Raw genomic sequence first — 7,607 nt, forward strand, 5'->3', positions numbered from 1 at the left:
ACAGAGTACACAGCAGTTCATAAGGTCCTGTCAAATGCACCCAGCCAGAATTAAATCAAGCATCTTTCTGGCTTCTAGATGGGCATTCTCTCTTAAAACTGATTTTCCTAGATAGATATTTTACACAACAGGCCATCACTTTGACACCTGCATCCACCACATCTGCATCCTGTTCCTGTGCTCTTCACAGTAAGTGCATGACATAAAATCTTAATTCTGGTACACTCAACTTCCTCAGTGGAAGAATCCACCTTTCAGGCACAGCAGTTCTTCCCAGCTCTTTACCCTATTCCCTGTGGTGCCCTTCAAAGCTGTTTCCTGAGAGTGGTTACCCTTCCTGTACAACTTAAGTCATCCATTTAGAAGCATTTTTCTAGTTCTTCCAGCAGTGGGGAAAAGTTGAATAAAAGGAAATCTTGCTGACTATGCTACTTGATGATGTATAGTTCAGGGAGCTTCTAAAAAATTTGCTATACTCTGAATTTCAATGTCTCTTAATCAAAGAAAAGAATGTGTTAATGAAAATACAGCCCTGAAATTGATTTGGTGTTGTTTGCCATAGGCCAAAGTGACTGGTTTGTCAATGGAAGGAAAGAGACAAGGAGGTTTATGGGGTAAATACTGGTTATTGCACAGTCTTAATCTGATATACTATACAACAAAACCCACAGGGTGTAGACTTGTATCTTTTCACATAGGGACAACTCAAACACAAAGCCACCAAGATCCCTGCATATGCCACATATTTTATTTTCACTCTTGAGTCCTTAAACTAAACACCAATAAATTATGTAGGATGCAGTTTTACAGACAGACTCATTTTATTTGCTTACTTTTAAGACCACCAAAGAACAGGCATTGGTCATCAACTCATGGAAAGTAGACCATCAAGTACCTAATAAGTGCTGGCATAACTGGTATTTTCCACTGCACCTTCAAAACATACATCACATACAAAACATTACACCACTGGACCTTCAGATCTTTAACTGGCTTCTTAGTGGGAGGATTTCTGCCTTAATGAATACACGGAAACAAAACTGATAACACAGCAGCAAGTGGGTTTCCTATTTTGCTGACATGATTGGAACAGTATCAAGTACTACAGCAGCTTTGTTTCTGAAGCCAAGTCTCAGTGCTTCCTGCTAACCAAAAATACTCAAGACAAGCTACACACTGAATAGCAACCAGTGCTGAACAGGCCAAGTTTCTGCTGTCTAATAATGTGGTAGCATTGAAGCAGACCTATGAACTTCCTTTACCCTGGAACAGACTGCAGCCTTTACCTAAATGGACCACCTAGTTTTTCTGCTGACATCCATGTGGCCAGGCAAAACACTGGTTTGAAGGGGTCAGACAGCTCACATATGGCCTTGGTAAAATGCAGGCACTACCTAAATGCCATTCCTAGGTGTTCCTCTCCTGCAAGCAACCAGACTCTTAATAATGTGGTTTGCTAGAGCCAAGCACAGACCCATAGTTAGTCCTTAGGCCTCCCACAGAGTGGGGCAAGGTTTAAGTATTGTAAACAACCCACTGAGGAAAGCCAAGAAATACAGCTCCAGGCCAAGAACTCGGGATGGGCAAGGAGTAGGTTTCTATTTATGGTACCAGGCTGGGAGAGACAGAAAGGGAGGAGATTTCAGAGTCAGTGACAAAATTGCATCATGAACAGCTCACATCATATAAAAGGAAATATTTCAAGTTGGCAGCACTGTCATGCCTCAATTTTCAAAATCTATCTGACATAGATAAAGGTGATCTTTGGTCTCAGGTGAGAAATACATGGAGAAAGAGATGTCTATATACTTCATCCCTTGCAAACAGATTAATTTTGCAACATGATGAAGTGTTGATATGAAACAGGGGTTAAAGTGGTGGGTCTTTGCCTGAGAGGGGCTTCTTGGCTACCTTAATACAAAAATCCAAGGGAAGACAAGGTTTTGGGATTTGGTGTTACTGAATCTAATTGGTAAAAGGAGAGAGAGATATTGATCTCAATTGATTTAGTTCCACCAATGTATGAAGAATTCAAGACATTGTCTGTCTACCTGAACATTACAAGGGGTTAGCTGTGTTAAGATTTTAGAAAAACTGCCTGTCTTTTGTTTCCCTGGTACCAGTTATTAATGCAATCAAAGGTGTCCCTCAGCCCATTTCTTTGCTTAGATGTCAGTGACACATTTCTCCCATTACCAACATAATGCATCGCTTCCCTATTTCTTCCCCAACTAATTTCTGGTGAAGAAGCTTTTTGTTGCAGAATCCAGTATGAAATAAATCAAGTTTAAACTCCCAAGCCTTCATTTGAAAATCTTCATTCATTGAAACCAAGATGCAAAAATTTCTTCATAAATCAAAGTACAGGCTGTGACTGAACCATCCACAGCAGCATTTGGTAGCTCTGCTGTTTTAAGAGAGAATTTTGAAGTAAATGAAGTATAGATCATGTTTAGTACAATACTGTTAACCAAATAGTCTGGCTCTCATCACCTCTAAGATTTTCACAGAACTCTGTCAGGAAAGCAATTCTGGTAAGTGCAGCCAGCAAAAGGATGCAGGGGTTTAGAAGCATTCACAAAGCATTTTAGGGTGAGGTTCCCATGTGAGCACAAGAGAGCTGGACCTAGCAGATGTTAGAAGGTACAACAGATGTATCCTGGCACAGGTACTGGGAATGGTCAGAAGCACCAGACCAGACACAGTTCAAGTCTAACTTCTTTAAATGGGCCTCTGGGTGAGGAACCAAAACCCAGCAGCACAGCAGATAAGGGAAAAACCTTTTCCTTTCCTGAAGAGAGATTTTAATGTAATTAAAATTAAATACATAGAGGTTCTTAGAACAAAGAAATACAAATGTAACCCTTTTGCAAAATCATGAATACTGTATCAAGTGTTTGTTCCCTTAACTCCCAAGGACTTGCTCAGCTCCTATAGAGGCAGTCAGCTTTGCTACTGCAAGAGTCTAGAAACAAGCAGAGAGTAGCAAGTGTAAGTGTTCTGTATCACATACCTCCTTCCATGGAGTACTGAAGCTCCAGCCTCTCTTCCTCTGAATGCTGCCCACAGCAGACAGCAGCTACTGCCACAATGTCAGCTTTAGGGAAAGGAGTGCTATGAAGGGACACAGATTTCAAAGGTAACTGGGAAACTGTAGATCAAAAGTGTGTCTGACATTCTTCCTCTGTCCTGGCAAGTTCCAGTAAGCCTCTCCAGTGTGAAGGGTGAGGAGGATTAGGTCACCCAGTCCTGCTCCAGGAAAGGTAGGATGGCCAAATACACGACAGCTTACAGCAAGTCATTTGGCACTTTTTAAAATCAGTACCTTGGGAGAGAAGTTGCTTAATGGGGATTACACTTCACTGCAACAGAATTCCTGGGGAGTTGCTACTACTGGCCACATCAAAGCCAGATATTATCTACTTCTAAGCAAATCAAATGGGTACTTATTTACTCACAGTGCAACACAAACACTTGAAGTAAGAGCTCTTCTGCAAAAAGGCTACTTGAGAAATCACAGCTCAGCCGATCCCTGAATAAACCAGAAATACCCACACTCACAAAGTCTAGCTGGAGAGAGGTTTATTTTGCAGCTGTAAAGCACTAACTGATCAGACCTTTGAGCTAACAAGATATAAATGTCCAAGCTGCTTTCCCAGTGACATAATTACATCTTATTAGATACCTTACAGTATTAGGTACTCTCCTTAGACTCAGCACTTGGATCAACACAACCACATTAAACTGTTTCTCAGCTGCCTTTTTGAAATTTATTTTTAGCCCTTTTAGTTAGAGGGAAAACTTGGAAGGTAAGGGTGAAGATGAACTCATTGACTTGTAATCTCAGGAGAGAAAGAAAATGTCACTCTAATAGCCCAAATCTGAGCTGATGTCACATCTTGAGGTCCAAGTATTTTTGCAAGTGCCTTGGGCAGGCAGCACTGCTTACCTTGTGGAGGATATTCGGAGGGCAGAGCTCCCCAGGTGAGCTGGTACAGCTTCAGTTTCCAGTACATGAGTTTAATTTTTTAATGGAATCCCAAAACGCTTGTTTAGCACAGATGCGATTTCTCAGTTCCATCCACCCACACCGAATATGCAGCAACTGCCAAGGCTACACAGTACTTCTGTTTTAAAAAAAAAATTCTCCAGCTAAAAATAAATCACAAAACTCTCAATCTCATTTGTCAGTAACCAATATGCTGTTCAAACCATCGTCCACAGCCATTTTCTTCTCTTGAACAAAGAAGGGGGTTCCTTTTTAGAATATTTACTTCATTTGACTAAAATACCCTTGTGATCTTGCCTCCTTTGAAATACATTTGTCTTAGAAAACAAACAAGTGTTTCCTTTCCTCCAAGAAAAGCCAAGCTTTAGTGTGAATACTTGCCCAAAAATTGCATGCCGTGTTGTGAACTTCAGAACCAGGGAAAACTCCTACGGTGGAAAAAAGCCCCTGACATCCAGCTGAGCCCTGGCTGAGGGAGGTTTAGTTGTCCTGCTCCTTCTCAGCCCTCTGGGCTGATTTCCTTTGGGAGGGGGGCAGCTGGAATGTGAAGTCAGAGGAACAAATCCATGGCACTAAACTTAGCTCTGGCTGCGGAACCGCTTCCCCTTGGTGAAAGCCAGACACTTGTCATTGGCTCCACCGAGCAGACAAGGGGCTCCATTCACCAGCACCAGCCCAGCAGCTGCTCAGGGACCAGGGTAACACGAGCCCCAGCCTCTCCAGAGGGTGAATTCTGAGCCCAGCCTCTCCAGAGGGAGAATTCTGAGCCTAGTGCTGCCACAGCTTTGTAGTTTCAGGCTATGTCACCACGTTTGCTTTTCCAAATCTAACTGCAGTGTTTCACCCCCACGTGTCTGAATTCAGTATGAAGTCAAGAATGTACTCACTGAAATAATGTCTTTGGAAAATCCTTCCTGGGTTATGGAAGAATTAATACAGCTTTGAAGGAAAAGAAGCCACTGTAAGACTGAGCAGGCTCAGTACTCCTACAAGCACTTAAAACTACAAAAGGTTTGACTTGCTGATGTAGAAATGAAATCAGTTTCATTACAAAGAAAGATAACAGCAAGTGAATAGACAAAATTGTGCATAAGTTAAGTGGAACTGGGTTGAAAATGTTGATATAATTTAGTACGTTTGTAATGGATATTATTCAGTAGGTCAGATATTTTAAGACAGAATAATAGAAAGAACAGTATTTTTTTTAAATTACTTCAAGAGAGGTAAGACTAGCCAATGTATTAAACTTGATGGAATTTTATGCAGTTAAGATATCAACACACATTTTATCTGTCTGCTACTAAAGATGCTTTACAAGTTGTGGATTATCTTTTAGGGAGTACAGCACTTTTTGAGTGTTAACATCAAAACTATAGAACATTTAAAGGAAATATGACAGGAAAAACAAGTCCTGCCCCTCATTTTTAGCAGAACACTTAAAAATGTCAAAAGTAAGTCAGCCAGCTGACAACTGGGATTCTTCAGGCACACAACAACCACTGTCCTGGTCACCTACAGCCCAGCATCCTGCCTGGCAAAAGGGTAATCATATTATTCCAGAATACTTTCCAAGCCTCCAACATGTTGTACTCGAGGTGTTTCTGAGCCAGAGCTTGTGTTGTTGCAGTTAAACTTCCTGACAGGCCTTATTTTGTCCAGTTGCTGTCTGAAGTATTGCAAGCTAACCTTACACATAAACAAAATCCTGCTGCCACAGTAGCAAGAGCTCACAGCGCCTTGTAGAACAAAGAACAGGCTCTGACTGCTCAGGACATCTCCTAATTTCATTTGATGATCCTCAGTCTCTACAGGGCAAATCCCAAATGATCAGTACCTGTAGGTGCTTTCTCTGTTACTCATGGTTTTTATAAGCCCTTATCTCATTCTACCTCAGCCACCTCTCCTCCAGGCTGAAGAGAGCCTATAAATGTTGTCATGATATGTCTTATTAGAGCTCAGAAATGGATTCCTGTTGTTACAGGGACAGCTCAGAACTTAATACCTCACATGCAAAGGCAGAATCATTTTCCTCTGGCTTCCACCTTCTACATGATCACATTGAATCCTGTACTGCTTCTTTAACCTCCTGCAAACAAGTTTAGCACTTGCCATTTGCTTTCTTCTTCACATCATTTGTCATAGCTGCTTTTAATTTAAAAAAACCCAACAAACAGTTGAATTTAAGGGAAGTTAGAAAGCTGAGCAAAAGACTTTATTCCTGTTTGAGAGTTTCTTCATTTCTAGACCCTATTCACTAAAAAAAATCGAGGTCTTCTAACAAGTTATACTACAAGCAAGTAGTTAGTAAGCAGTGGTTAGTAAGGTATGGTCTAGTTAAGTCAGCAGATATTGCTATCCTAAGGTGAAGAGCACTTTAAAAAAAAGGATAAAAATTACCTTGCAAAGGAAACGAGAAGACTGCTGAGCTAGAAGACTGGTTAAGAAAGCATCATTTGCCCTAGGGAGAAATAACCCAGGAGGAGGAAAACTTGACTGTCCCTGGATGCCAAGAGAGCAAAACCATCCTGCAGATGATGTTTTTTCTACTAATTTGTTTTCAGAGCAGTAAAGAAAAGCAAACAAAGTACAACAAGTGTGGAAATGAGTGACTTAATTCCCCAGACACATTAGGCCACATCTCTTTCCTAGGTTCATGACTGCCATTTCAAAAAGCAGAAACAGCATGGAAAATGCTTAGATTAACCTTCAATTTGGCTAGCAAGGACAGAATCTGGTCTACAGACAAACAAACATCACAAGGGAGCTAGTTACAATTTCAGATTTATCTAACAATTTGTCAAAAGACAAATCCCCTAAAGAACTGAGCTCTGTTGCCAATTTACAATGTTAACCAGAATACTAATGGTTTGTTTTTCTATACCACTGCCAACATCCCCTCCTGGTGCTGGGGAAATACGAAAGAGGAAAACGGTTGTTTGGAATTATCTAGGATTGTAACAGGCTGTGAGACACTACTAATTAAATGAAATCCTATTTTATTGATTTGGCACCACAACAACACTTGCTATTCACCTGGAATAAGAAGCAGACAGTGTAAGGTGTATTAAGAGTAAGGCTTTTCAAGAATGAATTATGAACTGCAATTTAACCCCATGCAAAAATGAATAATGACAGGGAAGGCACCAATGCTGCCTTACCTCCTCATAATGCAGGTATTCCAAACCCAAAACCTACATAAGTTCTTTTGGAGCAGTCAGTGATGAGGTCCAATAGAATGCTACTCTCCTGATTTTACCCAAATCTATTCCTCTTCTGTTTTGGTTTTCATCTGCTCCTTGGAGGTTTTTGAATAGAAATGCAAAATGACAAGGAAAGTATCTGCTGTGTGCTAAAACAGATCCAGCAGCTAGAAAAAGCAAAAAACATTATTTCATTTCTATCACTTGCTTGCCACACAATGACTTGACTAATTTTTCCTGTTCAGAGAATAAAACAACAACTTAGTGTTGACACACTGAGGGAAGAGGAGCCACTGGTGGTTATTTAAGGAGCTTTCCTCCCACTCAATACCAGCATAGCTGTCTGAGACATCTCCCCTGCTGCCAGGATGGGTGGTATGACTGGGATGCTCACAGGA

Source organism: Geospiza fortis, unplaced genomic scaffold, assembly GCF_000277835.1.
Source record: "Geospiza fortis unplaced genomic scaffold, GeoFor_1.0 scaffold506, whole genome shotgun sequence".
In the NCBI taxonomy this organism is placed as follows: domain Eukaryota; kingdom Metazoa; phylum Chordata; class Aves; order Passeriformes; family Thraupidae; genus Geospiza; species Geospiza fortis.